Below are 18,923 nucleotides of genomic sequence, written 5' to 3'. Positions count from 1 at the left end.
AACTAAAAATTGGAACTCAGTCATGACAGAATCAGTGGAAAAGAATAATCAAACACATAGGAATTTTTAAAAAAGTTTCGCAAAAACAGACGAAGTGAAACCCTAGTTCTTAGAGAACATTAGGATTAATTAACAATAGGGAAAACAGAAAATCTTTAAGGAAAAATGTTGTAGGAACTCGAAATCTTTTCAGGTCCAAAGAGATCCGAACAAGCAAATAATAAGGAAGCAAAACCCTAATCTGGAGGGATACTAAAATCGACTAACAATGAAGAGAACAAGAGATTTATTAAAAGAAAATTACTGGATCAACTCAAAATCACTCCAAATCTACAAAAGATCTGAACAGATTCACGTTAAAAAGATGAGGGTTTTGAGAAAAGGGGCGGGGTAAAGGAAAATCTAACCACAGCCACAAAACCAATGATACTCACAAACGTTGATGAACACAAGGCGGCGTTCATAAGGAAACGAAAAGCCTAGGTCAACTCTGAGTCGAACCCCTTCGAGGTTTTCTCAGAAAACAACGAGAATCGAACAACCAGTAGAAGTAATAGGTTTGATAGCGTAGCAAAACCCCAAATAACCCCATATTTGGTTAGGAATGAAGGGGTTTGGGAGGTAGGGGTGACGGCACATCTAAGGTTTAGGTGGTCTCAGAGAGAAGAAAGATGATGGGATTCAGTGGCGGCGGTTTATGGAGAATGACTAGGGTTAGGGGGTCGTTTGGGTTAAAAGAAGAAAGGGTGATTGTGGGCCGTTGATCTCAGAGATCAACGGCCACGATTAGAAGTGGATTTGGGTCTGGTAGAGGTCATTTTATTTTGGACTGGGGTGGTTTGGGCTTAGGTTAATTTAAATTGGGCTGGGGGGGGGGGGGGCCCGAAGTTAGACCTAATTAAAGGGATATTTGTTAAATACCAAATTAATAATTTGTAAAAATAGCTAACTAAATGATAAAAATAATTTTAATGCATGAAGGTGATTTAAAATAATTACGTAACATTATAAAAATATAAAAGATTATTTTTTGTATAGATAATGTAGTTATTCATATGTATGGGCTATTTTTGCAAAATATGAGCTTATAGTCTTAAAAAGGCAGATGTCATTGTAAAAATGCAACAAAAATATTTGAATACTCAAATGATGAATTTGGATGACTAAATCATTGTAAAGTAATATGAGGGATAATTATTGAATATTTATATAATTAAAAATGCAGAAATAAATGGATTTAGGGCCTTTAAAAATTATAGAAAAAATTGTAAAAACACTTGTGCGTGTTTGTAAATGCATGTAAAGTATTTTGAAAGTGTGTATGCACATTTTAAAATATATAAGGGAAAAACTGGGTATCAACAGCTGCCCCTCTTTACCCGGGAAGGATGAAATAGTTTTCGGGTAAAGAAATGATGAACGATTTTGACCGAATGGGTGTTTTGAAAAAATGGAGGCCGAACCCTGGTCTCTGAGTTGCCCACATATCCTTGGTTTTATAGGAATCAGGCCATGTGTAGTTCTAGACCCAACGGTGAATGAAGCCGATGGCTTTTGTGAAGGGTAATGTCGGATGGAGTTTTGATTGTGAGTTTGGAGTGTAACGGATGTATTATAGGGCAGATATCTGAATGGTCACAAACTAAGGTGGGTAATTGATGGGAATCGGTTTTAATGGCAAAGTGAAAATGGTATGAGCGGAAACCGGAGCGAAAGTTGCTCCTGTTTGAAGAACGGTTACCTCCTTGATTACTTGCAAACCTCAAAATACGATGCATGCAAGTATATAGATTACTGTGAGAATTTAAACGTAATGCAAATTCCCTTTGGACCATGAAAGATTGTCTTTGGACAGTGCAGATGACGTCCTTAGACTATGATGTCCCGGGCCATGAATTATGAGATAGGAGATTCGCAGGCCATGAAATGATGTTCTGGGGCCATGAGGACGGTGCCTCTGAACCATGACGCCTTTGAATAATGATGTGTAAGTATTGAGAGATCCTCAGGCTATGACATGGTGTCTTCAGGCTATGAGGATGATGCCTTTGGACTATGATGCCTTTGGACTAGTTGGCCATATGTCAGCCCATGAAGTGCAGAGATATGATACTGAAAGCGATGGCAAGACAGAGCTTAGTCTTGTGCGGAGTTTGGGGGCAGAGCTTAGCCTAAGAGAAGAAGACAGTGCCAAGTTTAGAATAGAGTAACATTTATGTAGGGAGGGACAACGCTTGATCGCGTGAGAAGGCAGTGCTTAGCCTTATGCAAATATGGAGGCAGGGCCTAGCCTCATGCAATATCTGAGATAGGGCTTAGTCTCATGCAAAGAGAAGGCAGTGCTTATCCATATACAAATATGGAGGCAGGGCTTAGCCTTATGCAGGACTGGAGACAAGGCTTAGTCTCATGCAAAGATAAGGCAGTGCTTAGCCTTATGCAGATATGGAGGAAGGGCTTAGCCTCATGCAATATTTGAGACGGGACTTAGTCTCATGCAAACAGAAGGCAGTGCTTAGCCTTGTGCAAATATGGAGGCAGGGCTTAGCCTCATGCAAGACTTCAGACAGGGCTTAGTCTCACGCAAAGAGAAGGCCATGCTTAGCCTTATGCAAATAGGGAGGCACGGCTTAGCCTCGTGCAAGAATTGAGACAGAGCTTAGTCTCATGCAACGAGAAGGCAATGCTTAGCCTTATGCAAATATGGAGGCAGGGCTTAGCCTCATGCAAGACTTGAGACAAGGCTTAGTCTCATGCAAAGAGAAGGCAATGCTTAGCCTTATGCAAATACGTAGGCAGGGCTTAGCCTCATGCAATATTTGAGACAGGACATAGTCTCATGCAAAGAGAAAGCAGTGCTTAGCCTTATGCAGATGTGGAGGCAGGGCTTAGCCTCATGCAAGATTTGAGATAGGGCATAGTCTCATGCAAAGAGAAGGCAATGCTTAGCCTTATGCAAATTTAAAGGCAGGGCTTAGCCTCATGCAATACTTGAGACAGGACTTAGTCTCATGCAAGGAGAAGGCAGTGCTTAGCCTTACGCAGATGTGGAGGCAGGGCTTAGCCTCATGCAAAATTTGAGACAAGTCTTAGTCTCATTCAAAGAGAAGGCAATTCTTAGCCTTATGCAGTGAACAAGTAGCAAATAGGAGTAGAATGTGCCTTAGCTGGAGATATATTTGTGTCTGGTCGCCCGATTGATAGTGATTTTGTTGCGTGTATATTTGCGGATGCTCCTGTTATGTCCACTATGCCAGCACCCAAAGAAAAATCGTGAGTTTTGTAAGGGGAGGTTGGTTCGTGCCTTTGTCTGCTGGCTGTGCTTTGCTCTGTTCTGGAGGCCCTGTTTGAGTTCCCCTGGGTAACACCTGGTTGTCATGGAAATAGAGTTTTCGAAAATATGCACCTATTGATGAAAATAGAGTTATTTTAGAAAATATAATGAAATATCAAGTAATTTTAGATGAACTAATGAGTGTAACACATTTCAAAGACATTGCAGCTTTCTCGTATTAGAATTTTGAGGGTCCTTCTCAAAATTCTGCCCTAGTTTGGTAAATGATCCTTCGGCTGTTTTGTGTGCAACGAAGCTTGCTGAACTTCTCAAAATTCTGCCCCAGTTTCTTAACCAATTTCTGACTGTCTGGCATATGAAGGCATTAGCTGGACTTGCTCCAGAATTTTGAGGGTCCTCCTCAAAATTCTGCCCCGCTTTCTGGTTCTGAGGGAAAATGATGATTTTATTATGATATGATCGAACCCATAGGGCTCCCTACGTATCCCCTCTTATACGGGAATCAGGTCAAGCGTAGTTCAATTACATCATATGAAGGAGTGTAAACAATTTAAACATAGTATCTCTTGACTGCGTCCGAATTGATTGGTTTCGGCCAAACTTCTCCGTCCATTTCTGCAAGTATGAGTGCTCCTCCTGTTAGCACCCTGTAAACCATGTAAGGACCTTGCTAGTTAGGAGAGAATTTCCCTTTCACTTCATCTTGATGTGGGAATATCTTTTTCAGCACCAACTGTCCTGGTGCGAATTGCCTTGGTCTGACCCTTTTGTTGAAAGCTCTGGATATTCTGTTCTGATAAAGCTGACCGTGACATACTGCATTCATTCTTTTTCCGTCTATGAGGGCTAGTTGCTCATAGCGGCTCCTTATCCATTCTGCATCGCTGAGTTCGGCTTCCTGTATGATCCTTAAAGAGGGAATTTCTACCTCGGCTGGAATGACAGCTTCGGTACCATAAACCAGTAAATAGGGGGTTGCCCCGGTTGATGTGCGGACCGTAGTGCGGTACCCCAATAGGGCAAATGGTAACTTCTCATGCCATTGTTTGTGGTTTTCTACCATCTTCCCTAGTATCTTCTTGATGTTTCTGTTAGCAGATTCCACAGCTCCATTCATTTGAGGTCTGTATGGTGTGGAATTTTTGTGCTTGATTTTGAAGGTTTCACACATGGCTTTCATCAGATCACTGTTGAGATTGGCGGCGTTATCAGTGATAATGGACTCGGGCACTCCGAATCGGCAAACAATACGATCCTTGACAAAGTCTGCGATGACTTTCTTGGTTACAACCTTGTAAGATGCAGCTTCTACCCATTTCGTGAAGTAGTCAATAGCCACTAAAATGAACCGGTGCCCGTTAGAAGAGGTGGGCTCATTTGGACCGATGACATCCATTCCTCAGGCAGCAAAAGGCCAAGGTGCACTTGTTGCATTGAGCTCGCTTGGTGGTACCTTTATCATGTCTGCATGTACCAGGCACTGGTGGCATTTTTGTATGTACCGAATGCAATCTGTTTCCATGGTCATCCAAAAGTATCCATCTCTGAGTATTTTCTTGGCCAGGACAAAACCATTCATATGTTGTCCGCAAGTTCCGACATGTATCTCCTCGAGCAATTTGGAAGCTTCCTTTGCGTCAACACACCTTAACAACCCCAGATCAGGAGTTATTCTATACAGGTCCCTCCGCTTTGGAAGAAGTGATTGGATAGCCTCAGCAGAGTGCGTTTCTGATATGGTTTGCTTGCTCTGGATATTCTCCTCTTGCCAAATATTCTTTGATGTCGTGGAACCAAGATTTTCCATCTGTTTCTTCCTCAACATGAGCACAGTAAGCTGGCTGGTTATGGATTTTCACCGTAATGGGATCGATAAAATTCTTGTCTGGATGTTGTATCACTGATGATAATGTGGCTAGTGCGTCTGCGAACTCATTTTGAATTCTGGGCACCTGTTTGAATTCTATCTTTGTGAATCTCTTCATTAACTCCTGCACATGATACAAGTATGGCAGTATCTTGGTGTTCTTCGTAGCCCATTCTCTCTGAACTTGGTGTACCAGAAGATCTGAATCACCAATTACCAGCAGCTCTTGTATATTCATATCGATGGCCAGATTGAGCCCCATGATGCAAGCTTCATATTTTTCCATGTTATTGGTGCATGGAAACCTATGCTTCGCAGATACAGGGTAATATTGACCTGTTTCTGATACCAACACTGCTCCAATGCCCACGCCTTTGAAGTTTGCAGCTCCATCGAAGAACATTCTCCAACCGTCGTAAGCTTCAGCAATGTCCTCTCCTACGAAGGATACTTCTTCATCAGGAAATACGTTTTCAAGGGTTCTTATTCTCCTCCCACGAGATTCTCAGCAAGATGGTCTGCCAATGCTTGCCCTTTGACTACCTTTTGAGTTACATAGATGATGTCGAACTCACTTAACGGTATCTGCCATTTAGCTAACTTCCCGGTCGGCATTGGCTTCTGAAAGATGTAGTTCAGAGGGTCCATCCTGGAAATAAGGTACGTGGTATAGGCACAGAAGTAATGCCTCAATTTCTGAGCTGTCTAGGTCAAAGCACAGCAAGTGCGCTCCAACAGAGAGTATCGTGCTTCGTAAGGTGTGAACTTCATATTCAAGTAGTATATGGCTTGCTCCTTTCTTCCTGTCTCGTCATGTGGTCCCAAAACACTTATGAAAGCTCCATCCAATACGGACAGATAGAGTAGCAATGGTCTCCCAGGTTCTGGCGGGACTAGGACTGGTGGTTTGGACAGGTATTCCTTGATTTTGTAAAAAGCCTTCTTACAATCTTTGGTCCAACTCATCTCAGCGTCTTTCCTCAACATTTTGAAGATGGGTTCACATATTACTTTGGATTGTGCTATGAAGCAACTGGTGTAGTTGAGGCGTCCTAGAATCTCATCACATCCTTCTTGCTCTCTGGTGGTGGTAACTCTTGAATAGCCTTAACTTTGGACGGGTCCAACTCGATTCCTCGGCGGCTGACAATAAATCCCAGCAGCTTTCCTGCGGGAACCCCGAATGCACATTTTGCGGGGTTCAACTTCAGATTGTACCTCCTTAGCCCGTCAAAGAATTTTCTCAAATCCGCTATGTGATCCGCGACCCTCTTGGATTCGATGATGACGTCGTCAACATACACCTCTATTTCCTTGTGTATCATATCATGGAAGATGGTTGACATGGCTCTCATGTAAGTAGCCCCAGCATTTTTTAGACCGAATGGCATCATCTTGTAGCAGTATACTCCCCACGGTGTGATGAAAGTTGTTTTCTCTGCGTCTTCTTCATCCATCCGGATTTGGTGATAACCCGCGAAGCAATCCACAAAGGATTGGAATTCATTCTTGGCGCAATTGTCGATCAGGATGTGTATATTTGGCAGTGGAAAGTCGTCCTTGGGACTTGCTCTGTTTAAATCTTGATAGTCAACACACACTCTGACTTTCCCATCTTTCTTCGGAACTGGTACAACGTTAGCTAGCCAGGTTGGGTACTCAACTACCCTGAGAACCTTAGCTTTGATTTGCTTAGTGACTTCCTCCTTGATTTTCAGGCTCATGTCTGGTTTGAACTTTCTGAGTTTCTGCTTTACTGCGGACACATTGGCTTGGTAGGCAACTTCTGAGCCACTATGGATGTGCTCAGACCGGTCATGTCATCATATGACCATGCAAAGATATCATCATATTCCTTCAAGAAACGAATGTACTCTTCCTTCTCCGACGGTGATAAGTGAATGCTTATGCGAGTCTCCTCGACAGTTTCGGCGTCTCGTCCAGGTTGGATTTAGGTTTATTCTCAAAGTTCTCAACCTCCCTGACAATTTCGTCAGGTATTTCATCTTCTTCTTCTGAGTCACTATCCTTATGTTGCGTTATCTCGTTACATGTCACAATCATCGGTTCGTCAGAAAAAGTAATAATAACGCTGTAGAAAGAAAATATGAAAGATAATAATGAATAATAAATAGCAATGCATTGATTAAATTTTGAAAATACCCCAAAACAGGTGCGGCTCGATGAATCGAGCAATTATTTTGAAACAAAATGCGTCTCTAAAACAAAATTGCTGAAAACATATGAAATGCCTAGCATGGCTATAGAAATAAATTAGGCTAAATGCCAAGCTACCCAGGGACTCGACGGGCCCGGGATGGTGTGGCAGTCCAATTTCTGAGAACAGCTCCCTTCTTCACAGTCTGAATGGTGAGGACTTCTTTCTCCTCCTCCTCAATTATCCGCACTGCAATCTATATCCTCGTCTTCCAGGAACAAGTTTCTCAGCCCAGCTAAAGCTTCTTCTTCTGCAGTCCCCTATATTGGATCGGCCTGATGAAAAGTCTGACCCAGATGTGGCACTGGTTGCTCGAGAGGGTAATAAGGACCATGCCATGGTGGCGACCAGTCATTATACTCCTGCCATGTATACGGGTACCCCAACCCGAAAGTTGTGCAATGACGTTTCAGCTGTATCGGCTTAGTAATGCCCTGGAGATCCTTCCCCAGTCCTTCGCCAGGTTTGTACCCAGACCATGCCAGTATGCTTTCTATTTTGTCACTCCACCACTTGTCTTTCTCAATTGCGTTGACATGTTCGATGTGGTGATAAGTTTCTCCACCCAGCCTTCTTCTATTCTCGATGACCGGGATAGTTTGAATAGTGTAAATGGGGTTACTTCCATCTCCGTGAATGACTACTTCCTAGTGGTTCCACTCGAACTTCACGGCCTGATGCAGCATGGAAGCCACAGCTCCAGCGGCATGTATCCTAGGGAGACCCAATAGAAGATTGTATGTAGCTGATATGTCTAGTACTTGGAACTCAACATCGGACAAAGTTGGCTTGGCAAAGGTTAATCTCCCCAATCGTGGCCCTTTGAGACCCATCAAAGGCTTTCACGTTCATACTTCCCGCCCGTATCTCATGGAAATCTTTGCCCGATCTATTCAGAGTAGTCAACGGACAAATATTGAGGCTTGAACCCCCATCTAATAAAACCATGGCAACGAATTTGTCTTTAAACTGTACCGTGATATGTAGTGCCCTGTTGTGACTTAACCCTTCGGGCGGTAGTTCATCCTCATGGAAAGTGATCTTATGACTCTCCAGCACTTGCCCTACCATGTTGGCCATTTCTCTACTGGTGATGTTGTTGGGCATGTAAGCCTCATTTAACACCTTCATCAGAGTAGTCCTACGTGTTTCTAAATTTTGCAATAGCGACAGGATGGATATCTGGGCGGGAGTTTTGTTTAAATGATCGACGACTGAGTATTCCCTCGCTTGTACTTTCCTCTAGAGATCGTCTGGTCCAGTTTCAATAACAGGTTGCTTAGTAGCAGCCTCCTTACTCGATCCTCCCAAATGTTCGGGTGTATAGATCCTTCCCGTTCTGGTCATTCCTTGTACGGCATCAGATTCTTTCATCTTTGCTTTTCCCTTTTGCCTGGCTTCCGCAACATAGTCCCACAGTATGGCGTTGGAATTGAAAGGAGGTGTGGTTGGTACTGTCACTGTGAAGGGTGCGGCAACTTCTACCTCAAATGGAACGGGTGTGGCTGCAGGTGGTTCTACCTCTACCTTAAATGGGCCCGATGCAGTTACCTCAACTTCGACTGACGATTGTATCTGTACCACAATAGGATTGACTGTGACTGCGGGCTTAAAGTCATCGCCTTCCCGAATGAGCCCGATTGATCCCTCAGGATCCCATTCTTCGCCCGTCTCTATCACATGTACTCCATCACCTCTATGATGTGGAAGAGGATTGTTGCGGACGTTGGGTACAGCTTCTTTCGCTTGTATGGCCTTGTTATCAATCAATGTCTGGATCTTATCTTTCAATGTCCGACACTCGTCAATGGTGTACCCCTTCATACCAGAATGATATGCACAGGTTTTATTTGGGTTGACCCATTGAGATGAATTCTCCATTGCCACAACAGGAATAGGGGTGACATAAGTAGCAGCTTTTAATCTTTCGTACAACTGGTTGATGGGTTCAGCAATAGCGGTGTATTGTTTGGGTGGTTTGCGGAAGAGTTAGGTCGGGGTTTCTGGTAATTTGGACGAGTTGAAGGTGAATGATAGTAGGCTGGCTGGTTGGGAATATCTGGGAGGTGAAGGTTGGTATGTGGGTGGAGGTGTTAGGTATGTGAGCGGAGATTTTGGGCCTTGGGCTACCATTACTGCACCTACTTCTTTCTTCTTTGATATGCCCCCTGATTGTAATGCTTTGTTCGTGGCCTGCAGTGCCTCAAAATTTGTCACCATCCCGTTTTTGATACCCTCTTCAATCCTTTCTCCGAGTTTGATGATATCAGAGAACTTGTGGTTCCTAATGACCATTAGCCTTTCATAATATTGTAGGTCTTGTGCCTTGACAAAGAACTTATTCATTTGTTCTTCTTCTAGTGCTGGTCTGACCTAGGCTGCTTCCGACCTCCACCGAGTAGCATACTCGCGGAAAGTCTCAGTTGGCTTCTTCTTTAAGTTCTGTATATAGAAGACATCCGGTGCATTTTCTGTATTAAACCTGAACCGATCCATAAATTCTGATGCCATGCTCACCCAATTGGCCCACTTCTTAGGGTTCTGGCATATGTACCAGGACAGGGCATCTCCGGTAAGACTTGTCATGAAGAGCTTCATTCGGATCCTTTCGTCCTTTCCAACCCCCACGAGCTTGCCACAATAAGTTCTCAGATGAACCTTGGGATCACCTGTTCCATCAAACATTTCGAACTTGGGATGTTTGTAACCCTCCGGCAAATCCACATCTGGTTGTATGCATAAATCCTGGTAGTTAAAAACATCTATCCCTTTACCTCCTTCAACACCCTAAACTCGGCTTGTCAATTTCTTGAGATCCTCGGCTATGTTCTTGATGAGCAGGTCCTTCTCAACGGATTTTGGTGTATAGGAGATTGGTTGAGTGGAGTGAGGTATGGTTTCCACGTATATGGGATTGTTTTGGTGAGTGCCAGGGATTTGTGAGTAGTGGTGGTCGTTGGTCGAGTTTTGAGGATCGGGAATAGGTTGTGGTGTGTTCTGAGGAGTATGATAGGTAGTGGTTTGTGGGTACTGGGTTGGTTGATGGTGGTGTTGTGGAGGAGTCGGTATCGGTAAAGGATTGGGGTTTTGAGGTGGAGCTGCATACTGATAGGGTGCGGGAGGATTTTGTGGATGTTGGTTTGGCGTAGTTTGAGGAGGTGCTGGGTTTTGAGCATTTTGCTGGTTAACGTCTGGGACGTTTATAGTGAGAGAGAGGTTTGCTAGGTTGCGGACCTGCTGAAGTTCTTCTTGTAACTCCAGTATTTTCCGCTCTAATCGTAGAACCAACTCATTCTGGGCCTGAGTGCTTCATCCATCTGATGTTTCGATGTTCTCGACATTTTCCTTTCGAATGCCACTCAAGTCATCCATCATAGATCTCCCTCTACTTTTCGTATTACTAGGAGGAGGAGGAGGTGGAGGGCCTCTAGACCTGGTGTGGTATGCTGATGATGCCAGTATGTGCGAACTAACCCTAGGGGATGGGAATAATAAAAAATAAAGAAAAAATAAAAGGTAAACAAGTTAGTAAGGATTCTGAAAAGTTTGCAATATTTAAACACATATTGCGGGAATGTAAATTCGCGTCCTAATATGGGAGCCTCGTTGTGCCCGAGGTAGGCCTAGCGACAAATAGATTTGGAGAAATTCAGTGCCAATAATTGCCTCATTTCCTTAATGTAAAGATAGACGACCCAAAACGACACTAAATAAGATAAGTCACTAATGGCACTTGGCCTTATTACATTTGAAAAGCAAGTAAACCTAATCTACTTGGTCCCAGAAGGACCTTCTCCAGGCTGGATGCTCTTGTAGATCAGATCCCCCAGTTCGCACAGGTTCACAGTAGGTATGCTATTTCTAAATGTCCTTCTTCACTTCCTTTAGTATTCTAGCAATCGGAAGATCCTCCCACCAATCTAGCAACAATGGTGGTATATTACGGACCATGCCGAACCTGGGGACTTCATGCCTCATTTTCTTCAAAACAAATATGTTAGGCCCTTTCCCCTTCCAGATCCGACTATTTATATAAAAATGATTTGCATATTGGCACTTATTTCTCCAAAAGTAATGCACACAATCGTGGTTGCGTCCGTTGGGATTATGGAAAACCCGATGGACTTTTGGACAAGGCTTGTCTTAAAGGGTTATTATGTGGACAACATATTAACCCGGCTAGGTTTGAGCATGATGCATGTACAATTAATCAGAGTAAGGTTTCTATAGAGGTCTAGACCGGTACCCTCAATTGGACAACTTGAGAGGGAAAAGCAGGGAACCTTCGACTACACCGCTGATGAAATAGTTTTACTGCAAATACGCCTTTCCACATTTAATGGGTGATATATATAGGAAGAGCGCAAACACTCATCAAGCGTTGCTATAAGATTGATTACGCACGAGTAGAATATGATGTTGAGCATGATTTATGCAACAATAAATTCATGTATTTGCACGTTTGAGAATGATAAATGCGGCATTTAATAATTGAAAGACGGTTAAGAAAGAAAACAAAGAGACAAGTCAGTTTCTATAGTAAAGGAAATTATAAATGCTAAAAACGACAATTAATTCAAATAGGGGGGAAGGGAAATGGTGCACATGTATTAACAGGATAAAGCATGTTTAAGACTAATTCACAAAAACAAGTTTGTTATGGTAAGAGCCTAAAATATCCCCAGCATAGTTGCCATGCTTTCGTGCCCCCTTTTTCCTCGCGGAGTCTGAGTTTCGACATTCTTGGGAACAACTCATTCTCCTTTTGGGAATTGGGTATGGATTTGAAGAGTCGCCACCTAACGGATTTAAGGTGCATTAGGGCACCTGAAGCAAATAACTCATAAACCGATTTGCATTACCAGAGATTGGGTAAGGGCTCGAAATAACCTTGAGGGGAGGTGTTAGGCTCCCCTCGAGGTCCATAACGGTGGGTCCCAGCCAAACTCGAATTAGGTGAATTAGTCTTATAAGCAAACAAAGCAGTTTAGACAAATAAGTATTATGTTTAAAATAAGGGGTAAAAGGGGTCCTAGGTTTTTTAGCCTATAGGATCACTTCTGTGCAATACTTGGTAATCATCCCCATGTTGGGGTGCTACACATAGCATTAGCGCACAGGTCATCATATCCTTTACTACCCTATTGCCCTCCCCTTAATGGTTATATAAGCGATTCTAATTAAACGTACTCTATGCGTGCATTACCCGTCCCTTACTTAGGGTCCTAGAGGTGTTTAGGACTTCTAGTTAAGGTGGATCTAGACTCTCCTATAGTGTTTAAAAGGAGAAAATCTAAGCGACAAGCAAAACAAATAGGACTGTCAGATAACGGAACAGTTAATGGCCCACATTTACCTCCACAAATAAGTAGGCAATTGCACGTCTCAAACAACAGTATTCCAGACACTTTAAAAGTCCTATAGCAGGATATCTAGGTGAGCACAAAGCAGAACATATGCAGTGTTTTCATCAAAGCGAGGCAGAAGGTACTTAATCAGTTGCCTACTGATTTTAAGACTAACTAAACCTGGGCAGTTTACAAACAGTTGAACAAAGCACAATTTTATAATTTCAAGATTTTAGTCGCCCTACAAGCTTGCCTAGGCGTGGATCAGAGATGGCCTATGAACATGATATCTAATCGTTAATCAGAACTGCAATAAACCAATAAACGATTTTAAGCAGGCAATTTGGTTCCATTGGTCCTATAGGCATGCTGTCTAGGCGCTCGAAATAATAACAAACGTTGCAGAACTAATTTTATATATAAGTATGATATCTAAGTGTTGGGATTGCTTTTATCTTTATTTCCTAGAGATATGATTGCTACTGAAGAAACTGATTTTTCATACGATTTGACTGCAGGTATGATATCAAAGTGAGTGCAATAAAAGTCCTATAACATGGTTTCCAATGCACATAGGAGAATTTATGAACATGATTGTTAAGGCTGAATTCGCAACAACCAAGAGGCAGGATTTCTAGCGCGGATGTGAACAGCATAAATAAAAATTTAGAGCGAATAACATGATGAACCTATAAGCATGTCTTCTAATACATACAACAACCTATAGGCATGGTTTCTAATGCAGGTAGATAATCATAACAGTCCTAAGAGCAGGATTTCTACCCGATTTCCCCACAAAATATATATAAAAGTCCCTCCCATTTTACTAATATCCCCAATATTTGTTTTACAAGAATTGCTATTACAGACCGAAGATGATTGAATTACAGAAATGATACTGCTAAACTATAGGGAGCCTGGATAGGCCCAAAAAGGTATAACTGGAAAACCCGGTCTTCAACCAAGTATGAACATGCCAATATTCTCATAGTGCACCCAATGGTATCCTGGTGTGTCAAAGTTCCCAAGGGCCTCGGGGACCCCGGGCAATGCTCACACCAGAAAACTTTTTAAAGAAACCTTTTATGAGCAAGTTTTGGAGAGCCAGCCCAGTGTGTCAAACTTCAGAGGAGTCTTATGGACTCCTAAGGAATGCTCACACTGGAGGGGCCGGACCCTAGGTCTTCTAAGAATAGGAGTTAAAAACAGGTGATAGTTTTAAGAAAATAGTTTTGGATTTTCAAGAGGTAAGGAGCAAACAGAGTCATTCAACACTTAGAAAAAATTCCAGCAATCCAACAGTAGATAGAAACAGGATCACTTCAAGCAAAGTTTCAACTTAGTTTACTAGTTGTTACTAGGTGGGTATATAGACAGGTATTAAATAAAGAAATGGCATGCTGGGGTCAGATTAGTAATCAGACAGTCATATACAAAGGGGTAGTAGGGATTGGGAGCATGGAAATTATTAGTCTGTTAGGGGGTGAACAGTTAAAATGGGGCAGGAAACATGCCAGTTGAGAAACAAGTAGACATGGATCTAATTTACATATAAGCAAACATGTAAACATGCTGAAAGCGGGAAACACATAGGTTTGATTAAACATAAGTAGACAGGCTGATTACAAGGAAACACATAGGTTAAACAGAAAGTGAACATGCTGATTACATAGGAAACACATAGGTTTAATTGAATAGCAGTAAACATGCTGATTCGGAACATAAAGCACAGGGGATCTAAAGTGNAAGAGGAGATTCAAAAGTATAAAACAATGGCTTTTGAATAAGGGGGAGATGATGGTACTTTGAGGTACCAAGACAGATTGTGTGTTCCAGACATAGATGGACTTAAAAAGGGAAGTCATGTTAGAAGCCTATAATTTCTGGTATTCTTTCCATCCAGGTTCCCCAAATACGCATCATGACCAAGGAGATTTATTGGTTGAACAACATGAAAAACAACGTTTCAGACTTTGTGGCCAAGTGTCCAAGTTATTAGCAAGTGAAAGTCGAGCAGCAAAAAGCCTAGTGTTTTATCACAGAATACACATGTTTTGAGTGGAGATGGTAAATATGGAGTTTATAACAGGATTATCTTGATCATCTTGAAAGCATCATTTGATTGGGTGATTATAAATCGACTTACCAAGCCAGCACATTTCTTGCCAGTAAAGACTACAGATTCGGTAGAAGATTATACCAAGTTATACATTCAGGAAATTGTCTGATTGCATGGAACTCCGTTGTCCGTCATTTCAGACTGTGGTGCTCAGTTTAAAATGAACATTTATAAGTTCTTTCATAAAGGATTAGGAACAAGTTTTTCATCCTCAGAAAGATGGCCAGGCAGAGTGCATTATTCAAAAAATTGAGGATATGTCCTTGATGTTAAAAGTAATTGGGATGATCACATACCTCTCATTGACCTTGCTAATAATAACCTACCATTCTAGTATCAAGATAGCACTGTGAGAGACTCTGTATGCGCGTAGGTGTAGATCTCCAATTGGTTGGTTCAAAGTTGGTGAAGAGGAGTTGTTGGGACCAAATTTGGTCTAACAGACTATAAAGAAAGTTAAGTTGATTCAAGAGCGTTTGAAGACGACTCTGAGCCGCCAAAAGTCCTATTCGAACGTGCGACATAGAGACCTAGAGTTTCAAGTTGATGATTGGGTGTTTCTAAAAGTTTCACCTATGAAAGGGGTTATGAGATTTGGGAAGAAGGGGAAGCATAGTCCCTGCTATATTAGGCCATATAGAATCTTGCAAAGGATCGGTCAATTAGCTTATAAGTTGGAGTTGCCACCAGAATTTGTGGCTATACAGCCACCGTTTCACGTGTCATGTTATAACATTCATGTTTCCAGTACTTAGATACTCATGTCAGTTCAGTACTCAGATACTCATGTCAGTTCAGTACTCAGATACTCATGTCAGTTCAATACTCAGATATGCATGCCAGTTTAGTATTCAGATATTGATGTTAGTTCAATACTCAATTATTCGTGCCAGTTCAATATTCTTATACCTATGTTAGTTTAGTATTCATGTATCCATGACGGACCAATATTCAGTCAATGCAGTAGTCATTCAGTTCAGTATCTCAACAATTCAGTAATCATGTATCCATTGAGTTTAGTATGCAAATGTTAATGAAATTTCATGATTCCACCATACCCGTTTAAGATCCGGAGTTAGCAGAAGTTACAGTCAGGACAATCATTCGAGGACGAATGATCCCAAGGGGGAGATAATGTAACACCCCGTACATTCGGACTAGGTGTGGATATGTTAAATGGGTATTAATATGATATTTGAGACATATGTAGTCCTAGCGGGATGAGTATGGGTGAAAATAGATGTTTCAAAATCAAGATGGAAGGTGAGGTGCATAAGATTTGACAAAATCGACTAAGTTTGCAGAAGGTCTATCTTCCAGCAGGGTTATGTGAAAAGCTGTAAGGAATTTGGAAAAGCTCAATGCATGAAAGTTGTAGGCCTTTGAAATAGCTTTCCAACAATATATAATGGAGCCCGAATGGATCTCTGTGAAAAATGTTATGCACGTTTTACAGAATAGTAAGCAATACGCGCGCCCTTAGCGTGCCCCGAGCGCGGCGGCGCTCCTTCTGAGGTAGTGTTACCGCCATTTTGCATGGTCAGGAGCACGGTCAAGCCTACCAGGTGCGCGGGGGCGCTCATGGGGGGTCATTTTAAAGCCCTACTTCGTCCCCAACAGCTCTAAAACACAAAAACTTGCTCTTGAAAGGGGAACTCTCAAAAACCTAACTCCTTAAAAGTCCCTCCACCATCCAAGGTAAGTTCTAAAGGTGATTCTAAGGTAATTTCAATTTTCCAACATCTTATTAACATGGGTAAACCCTCCGTATCATTAGATATTCGATTGAGACATCATTGTCGAGAGAAGGAAGCCTAGAACTCGAATTCGAAGTGTTTGAACTTCAAAAAGGTAATGTCTTCACCCTCTAATTGATTCTAGCACTGGTTTAATGATTATAAACCCTAGTTCATGAGATATGAGTTGATGGGTTTAATGGAAAAGCATGAACGATTATAGGTTTGGGGTGTTGATTGTTGATTATTGGTTAAGGGTGTTGTTTACCTTATGAGTGATAAAGAATAATGTTGATTATAACTATTCGAGACTTTAGAATTTATCTAGGAACAAGATAATGGGTGATTGGGTTTAGAGACACCATTAATAAGGACTATGAAGCTTTATTTTCACCAAGTGTTTGATAAGATGCTTAAGTGACCAAAACATGAGCATCAATGGTAATATGGAATCCCTTTGACTTGTAGTGCTATAGATTGAAGTTGAAAGGGTTGACAAACGTTGTATTACGCTCAAGAGCAGGAAGTTAAGGTATGTGAGGCTAACTCTCTATGTTTGGGAATTTTAATGATTCTCCCTACACTACGTTTCTTTTACGACGTTACCAATTGCCTTAGGAATATAGTTAAGCCTAGTTCCTTGAATAGTTATAGAACTTCTATTCTCTAGCTTCACAACTCGTTCACCACTTTCATTCTGAACGTTGTGAGCTCAGTGCGTATTCAATATAGACTTGAGTTTGATGCCCCCGAGTCTTAATATAGGTTACTCAGTATGCCATAAACAATTGAAGTTTCAGTGTTCCTAATCAGTTCAATAATACATGTCTCAGTTTTGTCCTATTCAGTATTCCAGTATTATGTAACTCAACGTGATCCAGTATTCCAGTATCATGTAACTTAGTGTGATTCAGTATTTCACTATCATGTATTGCAGTTTGATTCTCAGTTCCTGAATGTTGAACAACTGTATTTGGGCTTGAGGCCCTAGTTTATATTCTTTATGCATACTTGGGCCTGAGGACGTAGTTTATGCTTTATGCATGTTTGGGCCTGAGGTCGTAGTTTATGCTTTATGCATATTTGGGCCTGAGGCCGTAGTTTATGCTTTATGCATTTTTGGGCCTGAGAGCGTAGTTATGTATACGTATACTTGGGCCTGAGGCCGTAGCTTGTGCACATATATATTGGGCCCGAGGCTGTAGCTTATTCCGATAAATAGGTTGTTCATCATTCAGAACAGGGAGTATTCATATCCTTACTTCCTTTGTTCAGCACAGCTATCAGTTATCATTTTAGTTACTAGCTATCAGTTCAGTTATCAGTTATCAGTTCAGTTATCAGTTATCAGTTATCAGTTATCATTTCAGTTTCTATTTCAATAGTATCATTTCAATACCAAATATAAATTCTCAGTTATCAGCTTAGTTTCAGTTTCATCATTTGTAATTCTTTCTTTAGTTGCTTTACATACCAGTGCAATTCAAATGTACTGACCTCCCTTTTGCCCGGGGCCTGCATCTCACGATGCAGGTAATGATTTACAGGTTGATGATTCAGAGCGCTAGGTTTCTCGTACCAGCTGTTTGGTGATCCCCAGTTCTTTCGGGGCATTATCACTACTTTACGGTCTTTCAGTTTTACAGTCAGTGTATTTAGTACTTCATTAAAGGCTTAATAGACTAGAGTAACAGTTAGACAGAGTCTCAAGCTTTTCATGTTAAGCAATATTGGCTACATATATGTTTCAGACTTGTTTCGGTATTTCCGCACTTTGATTTATATCATCCAGACTTTCAGTATATCAGCATGTGTTTGTTTATCTTTCGCATTCAGTATGTTATGATATCACGCGTTGATTCAGCCAACCAGTTGGTTCGCTCGGTCACATATAGTTAGGCACCGAGTGCCGTGTAACGTCCAGGCCCAGGTTCGGGGAGTGACAGGTTAGCAAATAAGGCAAAGACAACAATCAGTCAATCAATTAGGCATGACAAGGCCAATCAATAGGCAAAAATCATGGGATAGTATCCAATATAACTCGGAATTCAGGTCTAAATAAGGTAAGTGGTAAGTCTGATAGCCAATTAGAGTCATAACACCAAAAATCCGGCAAGTAACAGGGCAATTAGTCACAACTAAGGTACCACAAGTAAATAGAGATCAATTTAGGGGTTGGTACAGCCAGCCCATAAATTAAGCTTAATAGGAACAATTAAGGCAAGTAGTACCAATTAGGAATCCCAGAATAAGGAAAGTAGACAAAATTACAGGAAGTAATCAGCTCGGTAAACAAAGCAAATTTCAAACCCTAACAGTTTAGTTAATCAATCAATTACT

Source organism: Nicotiana attenuata, unplaced genomic scaffold, assembly GCF_001879085.1.
Source record: "Nicotiana attenuata strain UT unplaced genomic scaffold, NIATTr2, whole genome shotgun sequence".
In the NCBI taxonomy this organism is placed as follows: Eukaryota; Viridiplantae; Streptophyta; class Magnoliopsida; order Solanales; family Solanaceae; genus Nicotiana; species Nicotiana attenuata.
Note: the sequence above shows the minus strand (reverse complement) of the source record.